A 19,728-nucleotide genomic window follows, 5' to 3' on the forward strand; every position below is an offset into this window, starting at 1 on the left:
ATGTTTATATAAGGTATGACAACCTAACGGCATCTACCAACTTCACTGGGTCTAGCTTTTAATCTACAGCAGCAGTTATTCCTTGAAAAATATACCGAAGCCTATGGGAGGGAAAGCGAGGGATGGAAAAAAAAACAGAAAGCAGGAGTGAGTAATAGAGGTGTGAAAAGTGGTGGAGTGCTTTGTAGTATTGCCCAGAACATGTCGAGTAAGTTTGGAGGTATTATTTGAAAAGTGACTGAATGGGAACAGATTGAAAAATTTCCCATTCCCCATTCTCATGGGGAACAAATGAACAGATAGAGGGATAAAAAAAGAGGGATCATGGGTGGAATATCAAAACAAAAAGTCATCGTGCTATTTAAAAGTTTCGATGAATTTTTGAAGAAGAAGAGGAAGAAAAAGAAGAAGAAGAAGACGAGGAAGAACACTACAGTGCTTGAATACAGTACAAACACTGTAATTAATAAAACCTGATGATAATGCCTACGCTCACATTACCAGGCTGAAGTGACTCAAATCTGATTTTTTTTCCTTAATGTGATACAGATCTGTGCCGAGTTTCCCCAAAAGCATCGTAGCACAAAGATCATCGTTAAATGGTAGAGCGAGCAGCACAATGAACACTCTCTCTCCTAGTTAAGATCCTCTTCGCGTTAAGAGGCTTTTGGGAAACCCACCGCTGATTTTTTCAAGGCTGTGTGAACAAAAAATTCAATCTTTTCAAATCAGATTTGAGTCCCTTTCATATAAGGTTCTAAACTGTACAGTTGTGGTCAGAAGTTTACATACAGTGACATGAATGTCGTCTTGGATATGAATGTCATGGCAATATTTGGGCTTTCAGTAATTTCTTTGAACTGTTCTTGTTCTGTGGCAGAATGATTGTACAGCATACAGCTTTAATTAAAAAAAACACTAGAATTTGATGCACAAGTTTTAATTTTCTTTGGGTTTTCTGAAATCAACACAGGGTCAAAATTATACATACAGCACACCTAATATTCGGGTAAAATGTCTCTTCGTAAGATTCACCTTGACCAAACATTTTTGTTGACCATGAACAAGCTTCTGGAAGAATTCTGGTTGGATATCTCATGACTCTTCATGGTAGAATTGGTAGAGTTCAATTAAATTTTGGGGTTTTTTTGGCATGGACTTGACTTATAAGCATGGTCCATATATTTTCAACAGGACTTGGTTTAAGCTTAATGTTAGCCTGCTTTATCCTCCACAACCAGCCCTGATGCATGTTTGGGTTCATTGTCCTGTTGTAAGTCCCAAATCGTGTTCAAGTTTCTGATGGTTTATGCTGAAGAATTCTGAGGTAGTCCTCCTTCTTCATTATTCCATCCACTTTGTGCAATGAACCAGTTCCACTGGCAGCAAAACAGCCCTAGAGCATGATGATCCTACCACCACCACCAGCTGGTGCAGTGTCCCTCTGTACATGGTGGTCATTGTGGCCAAACAACTCAATCTTTGTCTCATCTGACCATACAGCTTTCCTCCAGAAGGATTTTTCTTTGTCCGTGTGGTCAGCTTCAAACTTTAGTTTAGCTTGAAGGTGTCAATTTTGGAGCAGGGGGTTATTTCTTGGATAGCAGCCTCTTAGTCCATGGTGATCTGAACTGTAGACAGTGATCCATCAGCTTCCAGTTCATGGCAGGGCTGTGCCATGGTGGTTCCCAGGTTGTTCCTGACCATCCAAACCAATTTCCTTTCAGCTGAGGGTGACAGTTTGGGTTTTCTTGAAGCAAAGTGGCTTGGCAAAGTGACTACACCTCACAATAACTTGGATACAATTGTTTGAACTGATCTTGGAATTTGCAGTTGTTTAGAAATGGCTCCAAGAGACATTCCGGAGTTGTGTATATCTGCGATCCTCTTTCTCAGATCTGCACTGAGCTCCTTGGACTTCCCCATTGTATTGTGTGTTGATCAATCCAATGAGTGCTATAAACAAACCCTTTTTATGAAGGCACAGAGAAGCTACCAGCTGTAGTCAATCATGATCACTAACAGGAAGTTAATAGACCTCGGCCTTGGCAAGATAAGAGACATTTTGGAAGTTTCAGCACCTCTGAATTAATAATCTAAGTGAACGTATGTAAATTTTAGACCCTGTATGTTTAATTTTGACCCTGTGTTGATTTCAGAAAGCGCAAAGAAAATTAAAACTTGTGCACCAAATTCTAGTGTTTTTTTTATTAAAGCTGTATGCTGTACAATCTTTCTGCCACAGAAAAAGAACAGTTCAAAGAAATGACTGAAAGCCCAAATATTGCCATGACATTCATATCCAAGATGGACATTCATGTCACTGTATGTAAACTTCTGACCACAACTGTATCCATATCCGATTCGTTGCCATGTGACATGAACGAGACGATCAGATTGGATTTAACGTGGCTTTTCGTCTCCGTGCATGCGCCGAGCGCCGTCATCATCAGCCACCACTGGCAGCGCAGCAAAACAACAATGGAGAACAGCTACGATAGCTGCGGAAACAGCAAAAGCTACCTGTCTTGCTTGTTTTTCCACAATCATGAACTGATCATGTACAGCTGACGAACTGTTTGGCGTCTTCCTGAGTAAAATGTGATGCATGTATTAGCTACTGGCGCATCCATTGAGTCGGTTTGAACGCCGTGAGTCGTCTCACAAACATGACTTTTTTTGTTGCTGCTGGTGACGCAGATGGTTCATCACATTACGGTTCAATACAGGTCAGGTGTAATTATTCATTATGAATATGAACCTTCAAGATTTGAGCACAAGATCAGAATTAAACAACGAGGCCTGGAACATGAACATAGCCTTCGGGCTGACTATAATACTAGATCGATTTGAGTATAAACATATAAATAAATTGTATTCCCATTTGCTCAAATGGAATTGGTTTGTGTCGGTTCCATAGTAATTAATGTGCTCGTTTCCATAGTAACAGCCCATTTACAGGGACTTGAATGGCAGACACTTGACATAATCTATGAATAATAATAATAATAATAATAATAATAATAAATGGATTTTATTCACAAAGAAAATAATTGTTTTGCTGAATTTTTCTGTCAGACGTTTAATTAACTCTTTTGGGAAGAGTCTCGAGTATAAAAGTCAAAATTAAAGCTGTTTATTTAAATTTTCCGACACAGGAAAGTCTTCAGGATGGAGAAGCTGCATTTCTGTTTCTTCAAGAAAACTTGACTTCAGGAGAAAGTGAAGGAATAAATGCCAGTTGCAACAGGATCTAACTTGCTTTGTGGATGTTCTGCAACAATAAAAGGAAAAAGAAAAAAGTCTGAAGTGCCTATAATAGGAATAAAACACTTCAAGACGTGCACTTATAGGAAAATAATCAACTTTAAGTGACAGGAACTCTCTCAAAACACCCGGATCATCTTTCCCTGGCACGACTGGTGCTGTTATAATGAATAAGGCCTTTCTTTTTTTTTTTTTTGTCTTGGGAGCTTATTAAGGCTTTTAGGATCTTAAGTGCAACTTGTGGTCGATGAAGACTTTTCAGGATGTCGAGGTGAGAATTAAAAGCTGGCTGATGGTGCTGAAGTCAAAGCTCATCACAACGAGATCGAGTTAAAAGAAGACAAAACACAAGAATAAGCTTTTCTAGGAGTACTTCCGAGACACAGACAGGTTTGTCTGGATCTGTGTGTATCTGCTGAGCTGTATGATGCTGTCAGTTCTGTCAGTTTCTCCTTCCGTATCAGGCAGTGCTAGTCCTACACACACACACACACACACACACACACACACTGCAGGAGGGAGCTGAGTGTGCACACCTTCAGAAACACAAACAAATACGCTCTATAGATCAGAGTGATAGAGATATGCAAATGAGTATGCAAATCGGGTCATGAATAAACATGTACGAAAAAGCGCCTACTAGCCTTTAAGAGTCTCTTGGTGTTTTGATGGTTCAGTCATTGCAGTAGCAAAAAAAAAACAGCACAAACCTCCAGTTGCAATCAAAGAGCCATTTTGTTTAACAAAGCGCTAACTCGAGCCGAAAGGTAAACAGTTTCAGGTCCTCGCTTTCAGTCAAATCATGTGATTTGCATCTGCCTTCTGGTTCCCAATGGCCTTCCATTACACTCAGTCACAACACGAGTGGTTCGAAAAGAAGAAAACCAGAGCGCAAAGGATATGAAATATCATACAGTGCGCGCGCGTGTGTTGCTCACACTCTCGTCTCGTTCCCACTAGTGACGCTAACGTGAAGCGAGCTCGCATTAAGCCAAGGAGAGTTTTGAATGAAGGACTCAATTCCACGTCACGCTGCATTACTGCATTTCGACTGAATAAAGTCCTCGGACTGAAATTAATTTGACACCTTTCACCACTAATATATTGCTTGATTTGTGAGTGAGCCTTACTTTCTAAGCTGTGGAGACACTACAGGGTAAAAGTCGAACCAAATATGCAAACCAGGACGTCGTATAATACAATATAAAGCTTTAGGAATGCGCCATAAAGGATTCGCTCATCATTTTCAGTCGTGAATACTGTATGTGCTTTTATACCAAGAAAAGATGTTAAAAATCTTCCTCGAGGAGTCATGAATGTATTAATCAATCCAGGAAACAACTACGCAAGCACAGTCATTAATTATTGAAGAACGACCTACAAGCACTTAGCTTGTTATTCAATAAAGCTGCTTAATATTAAATATCAGTAATTGATTAGACACAAAGGTTTCATATTTCACATGGATAATTCTGCCTGCTCGGTGGATGACATTTGAGTCTACGTTACTTACCGAGACAATTTGTCTCGAAACGTTTTCAGCACGGATGCAGAACTAATACAGTAACGCTGATAAATTCCACGTCCGTGCGAAGCAAGTGCTTCGTTTTTCCTCATCTCCGTCGTAGATTAATGTGTGCGTAAATGTAAACGTGTTACGAAACATTTTAACGAACTCACGAGGATCAATCCCAAAATAATCGATTTGACGATCATCACGATTCCGTCGACGATTTTACGTTCTACATTCGCTCTCCGATTGTAAGATTTTGGGACACGTGATGTGGATTGTACGGTTTAATTTTGCTCTTGTGCCAAAAAATATAGCTGCCAACGTGAAAATCCTGGCAGACTGTGAAGAAAAAAAAAAGTGATTTACTGTAACCAGATTAAATGATCCATGATAACAGTATAAAGGATAAACAACATTTTCTACCAGCCAAAGATCATAGCCCCGCCTCCTTGCTTTCTACTCGTTCACAAAGCCTAGTTTTGCAAAATCTTAGGTCAAAGGTCACTTGGAAAATGTCATTGCAAAGTGAAAGTCACTGAAAGCTAAGGAACATCTCCTATGTCCCTTTTCCCCTTCAGTGAAGTGGATTTTCCACCATGCAAATTTTATTAACGTTCAGTCCGACTTTCGGTGAAGAAGTTTTCGGTGCTAAAAAACTGCAGCTGGAAGAAGATAAGCTTTATCATGGAAGGATTCAGTAATATTTATGTTAAAAACATTTCTATATCTACTCACTGGCCACTTTAATAGGAACTTGTTCTTGATTCGAAGATTCCTGTTCTTGGCTGCAGGAGTAGGAACCCAATGTGCTCTTCTGCTGTTGCATGCTGAGATGCTTTTCTGCTCACCACGGTTGTAGTGATTATATGAGTTACTATATCCTTCCTGGCAGCTCGAACCAATCTGGCCATTTCCCTCTGACCTCTCTTATCAACAAGGCATTTGTTTCCACCCACAGAACCGTCGCTCCCTCAATGTTTTTTGTTTTTCGCACCATTCTATCTGTGTAAACTCTCGAGACTGTTGTGTGTAAAAACCCCAGGAGATCAGCAGTTTCCGAAATACCCAAACCAGTCCATCTGGCACCGAGTGAAAGTCACATACACTACCGTTCAAAAGTTTGGGGTCACCCAGACAATTTTGTGTTTTCCATGAAAAGTCACACTTTTATTTCCCACCATAAGTTGTAAAACGAATAGAAAATATAGTCAAGACATTTTTCTGGCCATTTTGAGCATTTAATCGACCCCACAAATGTGATGCTCCAGAAACTCAATCTGCTCAAAGGAAGGTCAGTTTTATAGCTTCTCTAAAGAGCTCAACTGTTTTCAGCTGTGCTAACATGATTGTACAAGGGTTTTCTAATCATCCATTAGCCTTCTGAGGCAATGAGCAAACACATTGTACCATTAGAACACTGGAGTGAGAGTTGCTGGAAATGGGCCTCTATACACCTATGGAGATATTGCACCAAAAACCACACATTTGCAGCTAGAATAGTCATTTACCACATTAGCAATGTATAGAGTGGATTTCTGATTAGTTTAAAGTGATCTTCATTGAAAAGAACAGTGCTTTTCTTTCAAAAATAAGGACATTTCAAAGTGACCCCAAACTTTTGAACGGTAGTGTAGATCACAATGTTTCCCGTTCTGATGTTTGAAGTGAACAGTAACTGAAGCTCTTGATTTGTATCTGCATGGTTTGATGCATCCTGCTGCTGTCAAGGGATCGGCTGATTAGATAACCGCATAAAACAGCAGGTGTATTGGTGCTTGTAATAAAGTGGCCGGTGAGTGTTTATCTCAAGAAGTATAAACGATTGATTTTGAGCTGATTGAAAATAATGGCACCCTGAATGGAATCAAACTCATGAGGTCACTCCATATTAGTAGTCAGATTCCCTGGTTATTGATGGCTTTATCGTGGAAGAACAGTTGGGTGTACGTGCAGGAAGGAGTGTGAGGAAGGGAGAAGGAGCTGAGTAATTGAATTCACTCAGCTGTTGCTCTGGTGTGAAAAATTAGACGAGGGCACAAGAGAGACAAAACAATGACTAATGGGGGAAAGAGAAGAGACAGAATAAGAGAGAAGGAGCAGCTGCTCCTTTGCATGGCTGCGCCAAAACCATTTGAATGGAGGAGAAAAATGAAAACACGCACCGCACGTGGTTACCAAGCGAAGACACGCGTCGTCGTGGTTACCAAGCAAGAAACGTCTCGCTGCGGGGGGGGGGGGAAGGGAGTGACAGGCTTCTGAGCCAGTCTGCACATGATGATGAGGACCTATCGTCTAAAATTGCCAAAAACGTCATCCTGTCAGATCATGCCAATGCTTCTCATCTGTCTGTTCGATAAAATGTATAATTACTCCTGAATTCATAAATATGAATGAACACGAACAATACTACCTCGGAGAGCAAAGTGAAGACGGAATAAAGTACAACTGACAGCTAATACATCACAGAGACGCGGCGCAGACTGAGAAAAGGGGTGGGAGCTTTGCTGCGGATGAATGAGAGCTTTAGCATAACACCAGGACGTCTTCCTTACCTGTGTTTCTCCTTCGACAGGGCTACAGGTGTGTAAACTTCCAAGCACAATCAGAGCAAAGGTGAAACCAAAGTCCACTTCCTACAATCCCCTGCGGAAGAACAAGGAGGGAAAAAAGAGACATTAGTACATTGCTTGATACGTTTTAGTTTATTTCTGGATGACAATGAAATACAATTTCTTTTAGGGGTGCCAATAATTTATTTAAGAGTGAAAAATACTATTATGTAAATAATACAAGAAGATAGAGTGTGATGTTAGAGGAGAACAATCAACGATTGGGTGCTGTGACATGGAATTGATAATTTTCCAAAAACAGGGTGCCATGAAGTGTTTTATTCCTTTTATACTTTTATTTCCTATATCAGGTTATGTATTATGTCTAATTCCACAGATTTCTTTATTAATTTATTAAAGAATCATACTTGAATGCATCATAGATGTTATCCATTTATAGATACGTCTAGTGCTGCTGAGTAAACGCAAAACAAGTCACAAGTATTTTAACAGCGAAAAAGTAATTTATTACTGTTTATTATTATTATTATTGTCTGTTACTCGAATCTTACAGGTAAAACTACTATCAGAGCTTCTGTGATAGAAAATAAATCAGGACCTTCTGACCAATCAGATTCAAGAAATTACAGCAAAGTGAAATAAATATATACTATTAAAATATTATTATTATTATACAGTGGTGCATGAAAGTTTGTGAACCCTTTATAATTTTCTATATTTCTGCATAAATATGACCTAAAACATCATCAGATTTTCATACAAGTCCTAAAAGTAGATAAAGAGAACCCAGTTAAACAAATGAGACAAAAATATTATACTTGGTCATTTATTTATTGAGGAAAATGATCCAATATTGCACATCTGTGAGTGGCAAAAGTATGTGAACCTTTGCTTTCAGTATCTGGTGTGACCCCCTTGTGCAGCAATAACTGCAACTAAACGCTTGCGGTAACTGTTGATCAGTCCTGCACACCGGCTTGGAGGAATTTTAGCCCATTCCTCCGTACAGAACAGCTTCAACTCTGGGATGTTGGTGGGTTTCCTCACATGAACTGCTCGCTTCAGGTCCTTCCACAACATTTCGATTGGATTAAGGTCAGGACTTTGACTTGGCCATTCCAAAACATTAACTTTATTCTTCTTTAACCATTCTTTGGTAGAACGACTTGTGTGCTTAGGGTCGTTGTCTTGCTGCATGACCCACCTTCTCTTGAGATTCAGTTCATGGACAGATGTCCTGACATTTTCCTTTAGAATTCGCTGGTAAAATTCAGAATTCATTGTTCCATCAATGATGGCAAGCCGTCCTGGCCCAGATGCAGCAAAACAGGCTCAAACCATGATACTACCACCACCATGTTTCACAGATGGGATAAGGTTCTTATGCTGGAATGCAGTGGTTTCCTTTCTCCAAACATAACGCTTCTCATTTAAACCAGACAGTTGTATTTTGGCCTCATCCGTCCACAAAACATTTTTCCAATAACCTTCTGCCTTGTCCGCGCGATCTTTAGCAAACTACAGACGAGCAGCAACGTTCTTTTTGGAGAGCAGTGGCTTTCTCCTTGCAATCCTGCCATGCACACCACTGTTGTTCAATGCTCTCCTGATGGTGGACTCATGAACATTAACATTAGCCAATGTGAGAGAGGCCTTCAGTTGCTTAGAAGTTACCCTGGGGTCCTTTGTGACCTCGCCGACTATTACACGCCTTGCTCTTGGAGTGATCTTTGTTGGTCGACCACTCCTGGGGAGGGTAACAATGGTCTTGAATTTCCTCCATTTGTACACAATCTGTCTGACTGTGGATTGGTGGAGTCCAAACTCTTTAGAGATGGTTTCGTAACCTTTTCCAGCCTGATGAGCATCAACAACACTTTTTCTGAGGTCCTCAGAAATCTCCTTTGTTCGTGCCATGATACACTTCCACAAACATGTGTTGTGAAGATCAGACTTTGATAGATCCCTGTTCTTTAAATAAAACAGGGTGCCCACTCACACCTGATTGTCATCCCATTGACTGAAAACACCTGACTCTAATTTCACCTTCAAATTAACTGCTAATCCTAGAGGTTCACATACTTTTGCCACTCACAGATATGTAATATTGGATCATTTTCCTCAATAAATAAATGACCAAGTATGATATTTTTGTCTCATTTGTTTAACTGGGTTCTCTTTATCTACTTTTAGGACTTGTGTGAAAATCTGATGATGTTTTAGGTCACATTTATGCAGAAATATAGAACATTCTAAAGGGTTCACAAACTTTCAAGCACCACTGTAAAAAGATTCTTATCAGAGTAATTTTTTGTTAAAGGAAAGACAAGTAACTAGCTTCAAAGTTTAATCCATGTATAAACTTTATTTTATTTAAAAAAAAAGCTTCTCTGAATATGAAGGGTGCCAATAATTCTGGAGTTGATTGTTCTGTGCGTGTTGCTTGATTTTACTTCCAGCTCCTTGTAAAACAAGCTCAAGTAAACAACATCTGTTTAAAGGTGCGGTCAGCGATTTTGAGAGCTGGTCTGAAAGTCAAAAGCCAAAACAAATACCCTCTGATTAGCATTGCTTCCAAAGCCACACCCCTAAAACATCAGAATTGACAGGCAAATAAAAACGTCACCTGCCTCCTTGTTCTGATTGGTTGAATGAACATGATCATTCCAATCAGGTCTTATTTTTGCTCCTGAACCTGAGGCACAACTGAGACTGGAGTCTCTAGTCAGAGATGTTATTGACAGCTGCCTAAGGAGGCCTTATGATAAATCACAATACATGATCTGAATTGAAAATTGTTCACCACGGGTTGCCAGATCCATGGCTTTCCTGTTTTTTCCTCCGAACTGGTTATTTCAGATAAAGTCAATTGGTACCTCTGACAACTTTGTTGGAGGAGGTTATGTTTTCACCTCCGTATTAGGGCTGTGCGATATGGGAAAAAATGAATATCCTGATACATTTTCTCCATTTCACGATATACGATATATATCTCGATATATTTAAATCTCCTCTAAAGGACCCCATGAAATCTAACTTTTACTCTTTACTGTTTTCACTACAATCCCTGCAGATTAAATAACATTCTTGGTTAACTTTTACAGGTGGTTTTCAACAACACATTTTAAATTGTCATGTTGGTGATTAATCACAATTGAGTTGAAATAAGACTATTTTTATTCAACAAAGATGTGGCACAAACTGCAAAAACAATCTTGAAAATTGCAACAAAGGGGCAACACAATACAGAGCTGCTCAGAGCTCAAACCAATAAAGTGAAAGCTCAACACTGAGAGACATTTAGCCTAAATAAGAAAAGTGCTCTTTCATTAAATTATTTTAAAAAATAGATCTCCAAGCTATTAACCTGACTACTGAGAACCACTGGAACATTCACAATAGAGAGAGAGATTGAGGGAGAGAAGAGAGAGAGCTGCAAAACATCATTTTTCTCTTTGCACACTTTTGAACTGAATGTTTTCTGGCTCTGCCTCTCAGATGTGTATAATTCCGGTATTGCCTTCTCTGTAAAATGTCTGTGACCAGGCAACTCATATTTGGGATCGAGTGTGTTTAGTAATTTTTGGAAGCCTCGTTTTTCCACTACACTAACTGGGATCATGTCTTTGGCAATGAAGTTAGTGATCGCATCCGTTATAGCTCTCCATCTCTGACTCGGTTTCTCATATGGTGTGGCTTTGGAGAACGAGGCCACTATGGTCATTTGTTTAGCTTGTGGGGGGGTTTAGCTTGTGGGCAAGTAGTTGGGAGTTTAAGAGACTCTTCAAACTGTACTGGGTGAGTTTCAGGTGATGGAACATATTTGTAGTGCTGCTGCCTTTCGTGATGACAGTTTTTTATTGCACACTTTACAAACTGGCATTTGCTGTTCCACGTCCTCCTCGCGATAACCAAAAAATGCCAGTTGACTGACCCCTTACTAGTTCTTTTAGGAAGTAATTTGTCGCTGAAATTGACAGAGCTTACACGGTAGCCTATGCAACACCAGCGATTGCACGAACTGAGTCAGCGCTGTAAACCGGAACCAGGAAATCTTCCCGCCGCTGCCAGATACTGCTGACGTTTTCCAGCTCAAAATATGTTCAAAACCCACCAAAATGCACTTAAAACCGCCCAATCTGGCAACACAACCGAAACTAGAAATTCTTCCCGGAAGTTCCTTTCAGCACCGAGATGTCGCCCGGGATTGGTTGGCGAGTGCGTGACGTTATTGTTTTCTTTACCCTTAGGCAGCCTCTCACGTTACTGCCTGAGGGACAGAGAGAAAACCACCGGGAAAGGTTTTAAACAAACACGAAACAAACGCAAGTCGGAAGATGACCATAAAATACTTGATAGTTACGATATAATAATTTTATGTATCGCACACAGAATTTTCGCGATATATCGAGTATATTCGATATATCGCACAGCCCTACTCCGTATGTTTGTTTCTCTGTTCCCAACGTAACACAAAAAGTAGTGAACGGATTTTGATGCAATTTTGGAGGAAAGGTGAGCCAAAGAACAACTGATTAGATTCTGATGCAAATCTGGATATGTATGTGGATCCAGGATCTTTTTTTTTTTTTTGTCTGTTCCCAACGCAACTCAAAAAGTAATGAACGGATTTGGATGAAATTTGGTGTACAGCTTTAGTATTCTCCTCGGTTCAAGTGATTTGATTTTGATGTTGATAATATGTAGCGGGGGTCTGCACTTTACCAAGTGCCCTTCTAGTTTATTTATGAGTTTATAATAAAATTATATTTACATTCAACCTAAGAAATTAAAGGTTCTGACTGCAAAGTTGAATTCTGGGCAAAAGTTTCTAATGCTGTAGGAGTTTCGAGATGTTTCGCTGCTGCACACACCGTGTATCCTAGGTGTTAATGTTTTGCTGAGATAAAAAGCGTCCCGCATTTTATGATTCCAGAGATTGCTGAAGGAAGTGAGTAACAATATCACGTGGCCACCATGGGGCGTTTGACCTACTTTTAACCAAAACAAGCCAGCGTGGGCAAACATGGCGGACTTGGCTCTCCCGCCAGCTAAAAGCCAGCGGAAAAGAAAAGGAAAGCCTAACTAGTGAGTGCAACTGCAATATAGAGCAAGGTTACATGACGTCATTTTTCTGGACAGATAACGAAACCATTCTAGCTAGCGCTTATGGCCCTTTTCCACTACCCTTTTTCAGCTCGCTTCAGCTCACTTCAGCCCGACACGGCTTGCGTTTCGACTACCTTAGAGCAGCACGACTCAGCTCGCTTCAGCCCTGCTTAGCCCCCAAAACTCGCACAGTTTTGGAGTAGGGCTGAAGCGAGCCAAACCGAGCTGAGTGAGGCTGGGGGCGTGAGGAGACACTCCCCTGTGCACTGATTGGTGAGGAGGAGTGTCCTCACACGCCCACACACGCCCCGCGAGCACGCTGGGATCTGTAAACACCGTAAACCCGGAAGAAGAAGAAGAATTACGAGAATTTCTGAAGCCTTATGCGCCTCGCCTCATCTATACGCTCTTGCCAGTATCTGTTGGTGTTGTCGGTGACAAGCCACAGCACCAAGACCAGCAACACTAACGACTCCATGTTTACTGTTTACTATCCGGGTCGTGAGACTACCGCTTAAAAGGTCACTGATGTCACTGTTTGTGCCGCCTAACGACATCACGTGACGTCCACCCACTTTCGCTAACTCCACCCAATGTGTCCACCCAATTCCAGCCAGCACGGTTCAGCGCGGTTGTAGTCGAAATGCAACTCCAACAGCCCCACTCAGCTCGACTCAGCCCAACTCAGCACCGCACGGCTCAGCCCAACTCAGCCGCGTTGGTAGTGGAAAAGCGGCATTAGCTATCTTACCCTTAGAATGCAGGGGCTCGACTCCACGGTCGTGAGTATGGAGTTATACACCTTATGTTTTCATCTTACAGAGAAAGAAACAATAACACAAAAGCAGTAACAGAGAAATGATATATTCGTCTTTTATTTCACAGATTTATTCGCGAATGTCAACCACAAATTACATACCCGCGACTCAACTCTCCGAGGTCGATGAAGAGTCACGATGTTTTCTGCGCATCGCCATCTTGGTGTGACGCAGTTCCATAGTTATGCTAATTAGTTAAAGCTCCTCACCTTTGGCTGTTTCTGTCGGGCCATACTGTTTACCTCAAGAGGGAGGAAAACGGTCCCAAAATGGAGAAAAGCGACCCTCAGAACATCAAAATGATCACATCTTGTCCACATGATATTGTTCTTGCGGGACAGGAAAATGCCATGCACAATAAAAAAAAAAAAAAAAATTCAGATAACTTTGCAGTCAGTGCCTTTAAATTATACCCAAATCCAACACCAAACAAACCATAAAATAATCTGAAAACCAGGATACACTAATTTTGGTCGACTGTGTTTCTTTGTTGCGGTTTTCTCAAAGTTTGATGTATTGTGCATTCGGAGATGCTTTTCTGCTCACCACGGTTGTAAAGAGTAGCTGTTTCAATTCTTGTAGCCTTCATGTCAGCTTGAAGCGGTCTGCTCATTCTTCTAACATGGCAGTTCACACATGCCCCTTTTCCACCAAAGCAGTTCCAGGGCTGGTTCGGGGCCAGTGCTTAGTTTGGAACCGGGTTTTCTGTTTCCACTGACAAAGAACTGGCTCTGGGGACAGAAAAATCGGTTCCAGGCTAGAACCAACTCTCTGCTGGGCCAGAGGAAAGAACTGCTTACGTCAGCGGGGGGGGCAGAGTTGTTAAGACCAACAACAATAACAAGACCGCAAAAGATCGCCATTTTTAAGCGACGAGAAGCAGCAGCTGTACAAACGCGAAGTCATCCATTATTATTATTGTTGTTGCTGCTGCTTCTTCCGTGTTGTTTTTGCTTCGATATTCACGCCGAGGTTTATGCAAACGTAGCGACGTAACTGACATATACAGCGACGTAATGACGTGGCTTCCCTTAGCACCCTGAGCTATGGAAAAGCAAACTGGTTCTCAGCTGGCTCGCAAGTTGAATGAGTTGTGAACCAGCCCTGGAACTGATTTGGTGGAAAAGGGGTAACATTGGATTGTTTTTCAGGACGACTTTACTGTAAACTCTGGAAACTTGTGCATGGAGATCAACTCAAACCAACAACCATACCTTGAAGTCACCTGAGATCACATTTTGAAGAATATTCATTGGATAATTTATTAATTCAGCATTTTGAGCAATCTGTAATGGAGTCGAGAGAATGTGCTGGGAAATAACAGGTATCGTCAGATAAACCGTGAGGAAATTAATAAATTGTGTTTGTACTGAAGACTGCAGATGATGATGGTGATGATGATGATAATGGTGACGGTGAGGATTTTCGCTTGCTCAGTGGTGCTCTTACCCTGAAAAGCCCCATTAGACTTCATATAACACACTGAGACAGCCATTATGATGATGTTATTGTGTATGTGTGTGTGTGTGTGATGTGGCAGATGGCCTGTATATGTAACATGCCTTTGATGACGTTCATGCCTGCATATATATATATATATATATATATATATATATATATATATATGCGAGTGATAATAAATGTATGAGGCTGAGCGCCGGTCAGACAGGCGTTTAAGAGGCAGATTTAAAGCTGCGAAAGTCTCCGCTCACAACAGCATTAGCGCTCGATGCTAAACAGCCTGTTCTAGCACCATTAGCATTCTGATGGCCTATCCTTCTCCCGTTATACCATCTCATGCATTTCTATTCTTGCATTTTTAAGATCTGATCCAGCATCTCTTTTTTGTGTGGCTTTTTCCTTACTGCAGAATGTTTTTCTTTTTCCTTCTCAGACACACTTCACAAAGGTTCCCTGAACATGAAAAGGTTGAATTTAATTACAGTGCGAGTAATGAGACCCTCAGCCACACTAAGTGGACCATTTCATGATAATTAATTCTTCAGAAGCTTAAATAATTAAACACACACGCACACACACACACGCACGCACACACCAGTATTGTACAGGATCTTTGTCACATCAACCAAAAACTCAACAACACACCACACACGTTACCCTGGGTTTTCCTGTCTGTGCCAAGCACTGAGACATTTCCAGTATTGTCTTCAACTGTGAAATCGATTTGTTGCTAATGAGGACATTTTGGTCTTTGCAGCACATTGATACGTGAAGCAACAACAGTGTCCACTCTAGAGTCACCCAAAACACACACACACACACACACACACACTGATATACGTTCCAATTAGACAACAGCTCGCAAAGCAGGCAGCATTTCAGAGCAACATTTAACAAAAAAATACGACATACATTTTCAAAGTGTACTCGAAATTGTTAGCTTCATACATAAACTGAAGCCACCTTTATTCTCATAGGACTTTTGAAGAAAAGTAGTGCAAGGATGCTTATATACAGTATATGCTTATGTATGATTACACGTTTAAGTATATCAAAAGTAAAGTCGTGCAATTCTGATTAAGTATAAATAGTCTGTTCGAATATAAAAAGTAGTGTAATTGCGATTATTTATATTATTCCTACCCTGCTAGTATAACAAAATTAATGTAGGATGCATTCAAAATGGGGGAAACGCTGTCTTGGGAGCATACCTGTCAACCCTCCCGTTTTTCCCGGGAAATCCCTTATTTTGACTTATTTCCCACTGTCTTCCCGTTTTTTTTATTTTCCTGAAAATATCCCGTATTTTGACATTATATAAAAGTCCCGTATTTTCACAATATAAAAAAGTCGGTAGGTCCAGAATTCATGACGCGCCTCTGACAGGAGTTTACAGCAGGAAGTCGGGCCATGAATTCACGTCCCCGCCTTCTCAGGCATCAGTAATTACAGAACTACGTCCGGAGGCGAGGCTGAGCAAGTGATTAGGTCCAGTGTTGCCAGATTGGGTGGTTTCCCGCCCAAGTTGGGCAGTTTCAAGTGCATTTTGGCGGGTTTTGAACATGTTTTCGGCTGGAAAACGTCAGCAGTATCTGGCAACACTGATTAGGTCTGAGGTGAAGATGGCGATGCTAATAGCTAAGAAAAACATTAGCCTCTCTTTCTTTGATGATTTCAACAAGTGCGTGGCTGGAATGTTCCCAGACTCTTCCCTCGCAAAGAAATTTTCCATGGGGAAAACGAAAGCCTCCCAAATAATCAAAGGTAAGCTACACATGTTTACATTTGCAGCACATTGATACGTGAAGCAACAACAGTGTCCACTCTAGAGTCTTATTTTTAATATCTTATATTTCTCTTTATTACTCTATCTATCTATCTATCTATCTATCTATCTATCTATCTATCTATCTATCTATCTATCTATCTCGTGTTCCGAGGCCATGATTATGGTAAAACCATAATAAAGTATGTCCTGGCTAAGACCTCATAAATAGCCTAGTGTAAACTAATTGGTGTATTAACTGTTTTATCCACTCATTGTCTATTTTATTTTCTATCTGAAACTTACCCATTTTAAATCACTCTTGGTTTAATATCTTATATTTCTCTTTATTACTCTATCTATCTATCTATCTATCTATCTATTGTTCCGAGGCCATGATTATGGTAAAACCATAATAAATTGCAATGGAATTGAATTTATTGACTGGTTATATAATGACCTTTCTTATTTTAACATAAGATACATATTTTAGCCCTTAATTTGGGAAATAACTGGTACCACTGAAAGCAAATAAAAATAAATGTATAGTTTATTCACAGGGCGGCACGGTGGTGTAGTGGTTAGCGCTGTCGCCTCACAGCAAGAAGGTCCTGGGTTCGAGCCCCGGGGCCGGCGAGGGCCTTTCTGTGCGGAGTTTGCATGTTCTCCCCGTGTCTGCGTGGGTTTCCTCCGGGTGCTCCGGTTTCCCCCACAGTCCAAAGACATGCAGGTTAGGTTAACTGGTGACTCTAAATTGACCGTAGGTGTGAATGAGTGTGTGAATGGTTGTCTGTGTCTATGTGTCAGCCCTGTGATGACCTGGCGACTTGTCCAGGGTGTACCCCGCCTTTCGCCCGTAGTCAGCTGGGATAGACTCCAGCTTGCCTGCGACCCTGTAGAAGGATAAAGCGGCTAGAGATAATGAGATGAGATGAGTTTATTCACAAATGCACTCTATAAACCATAAGCATATTGAGTTTGGGTCTTGGCTATCACCAACATGCACCAGAGTACAGGAAATCACAAATACTAGATAGAAAATTGCCCCCCATTCAACTACACACCCACTTTTGGTGAAGGGTATGACTTTCCGAAATTTTCCCTTATTTTGAGTTAAAAATCTGGGAAATATCCCTTTTTTTCAAACCTCAGAGTTGACAGGTATGCTTGGGAGGATATCTAACAAGACAGCGAGGCATCAAGGACCGTTTGAAACTGCTCTTCTCAGGCGCTTTCAAACTGCCCCAGTTGAAGGCAACATCGATGTATCCTCAATGCTGCCTCTTACCCATACATCTGTGCAGCAGCTCCCTCAAGCAACGGAAAAAAAATTCAAAAGAAGATAGCGAACTAAACCTCACAGAAGAGTGTTTTCGTATACAGTACGAATACAACATTTTGGGCTTTTTTTTTTCATTGGAATTTTTGAAAAGTTACTGAGAAATAAACATTGCACTATCTTATAACCTGTAACCAAACTGTAACCGAATAAATTAGTTTGACATGATTTCTGACGCATCTGTTAGCCAACTAGATAACTCTTCAGTTTAGGTACACACAGGGCTTAAGTTCGAGCATAGCCACCAGCGGGGGTCTTTCTGTGTGGAGTTTGCATGTTCTCCCTGTGTCTGCGTGGGTTTCCTCCAGGTGCTCCGGTTTCCCCCACAGTCCAAAGACATGCAGGTTAGGTTAATATATGGCCTTGGGCTGAGGTGCCCTTGAGCGAGGCACACCCAACCACTCCCCGGACGTTGTTAGCATGGCTGCCCACTGCTCCGGGTATGTGTGTGAGCGTGTGTGTTCACTGCTTCATATGGGTTAAATGTAGAGAGGAATTTCACAAGTGTGTGATGAATAAAGTTTTTCTTCTTCTTAATTTGTAGCTAATAATCACAATTGTGCTTGTAGGTTGCCAAAAATCGTTATGTTGTTAAAATTAAAACTGCTTCTTACACAGCTAACTTGCTTGCCACTACGGTACTGAGTTTGCTAACACGACGAAATGTTCTCGCATTACCTCGCTAACTAGTCTTGTGATTTAGTAGTCCAGTCAGGGCTTAATTTGAGCCGGAACATGACGGAACAAGATCCGTGACCTCCGTTGTCAGATCCAGCAGCTATTTTCATTTCATTCGGTGTTCCGGCAGCTATTTAAATGGATCAGATCACCTCTGTGACCATCACAAAGGGAAAAAAATCAAACAATAAATTAAATAAGTAAATAAAAATTTGTTTAGTGTTCGGTTTTGATTTTGATATCTGTTGTTGATTTCTCTCCTATGACATCCACAAAATCTGCGAAAGGGGAAAGGGGGGGGGACATGGGGTGTATACTTCCGCTCAATAGAACACCGGGTTTTTTGTAGCCGTTAGCTTGCGCTGTGGAAAAAATGGCAAAAAAACAAGAAAGCTTACTAACATTTTGAAAATGAATTCTCCAACTTGTTTTGTAAACCCTTTATTTCTTAACTATTACTTGAATTGATTGCACTTATGTTTGCTGGCACTGCTTTTAATGAGCAGGAGAAAAACAGGGAGGGCTCGGAAAATGACCACAGGTCGGAATTGAACCCGGGTTCCCGGATTTATGGTATGGCGCCTTACCCACCTGAGCCGCGAAGTCCCGCTGGCACTGCTTTTAAATAAAAATGAGTCATTTAACTCATGTCTTGTGTGATCTGATCTCCAATGGTGAAATAAACCGGTTGTGATATGAGTACAGGGGCGGCACGGTGGTGTAGTGGTTAGCGCTGTCGCCTCACAGCAAGATGGTTCTGGGTTTGAGCCCCGTGGCCGGCGAGGGCCTTTCTGTGCGGAGTTTGCATGTTCTCCCCGTGTCCGCGTGGGTTTCCTCCGGGTGCTCCGGTTTCCCCCACAGTCCAAAGACATGCAGGTTAGGTTAACTGGTGACTCTAAATTGGCCGTAGGTGTGAATGTGAGTGTGAATGGTTGTCTGTGTCTATGTGTCAGCCCTGTGATGACCTGGCGACTTGTCCAGGGTGTACCCCGCCTTTCGCCCGTAGTCAGCTGGGATAGGCTCCAGCTTGCCTGCGACCCTGTAGAACAGGATAAAGCGGCTAGAGATAATGAGATGAGATGAGAACATAATATCACGACATATTACTGTCTGTAACTGTTCGTCACTAAAGCGTTTTCTAAGATCATAATGTCTGATATTATTATTTTTTTTTTTACACACACAGTAAGCATGTGTGTGTAAAGTTA

The 19,728-nt window shown here is 41.1% G+C and overlaps 1 protein-coding gene across 6 annotated transcripts in view; it reads right to left on the reverse strand.

Moving 5' to 3' along the window:
- LOC132883412 (adhesion G protein-coupled receptor L3-like) overlaps positions 1-19,728 on the reverse strand; it is a 734,936-nt gene that overhangs the window by 629,194 nt on the left and 86,014 nt on the right. For 5 of the 6 annotated variants that reach the window (XM_060917029.1, XM_060917030.1, XM_060917026.1 and 2 more), the window contains exon 2: positions 7,333-7,423. The exons of the other annotated variant lie outside the window; for it this stretch is intronic. The gene's annotated coding sequence lies outside the window, so the exon portion shown is untranslated. The remainder of the gene's footprint in view (positions 1-7,332; positions 7,424-19,728) is intronic. 6 annotated transcript variants of the gene reach the window in all.

Source organism: Neoarius graeffei, chromosome 3, assembly GCF_027579695.1.
Source record: "Neoarius graeffei isolate fNeoGra1 chromosome 3, fNeoGra1.pri, whole genome shotgun sequence".
Lineage (NCBI taxonomy): Eukaryota > Metazoa > Chordata > Actinopteri > Siluriformes > Ariidae > Neoarius > Neoarius graeffei.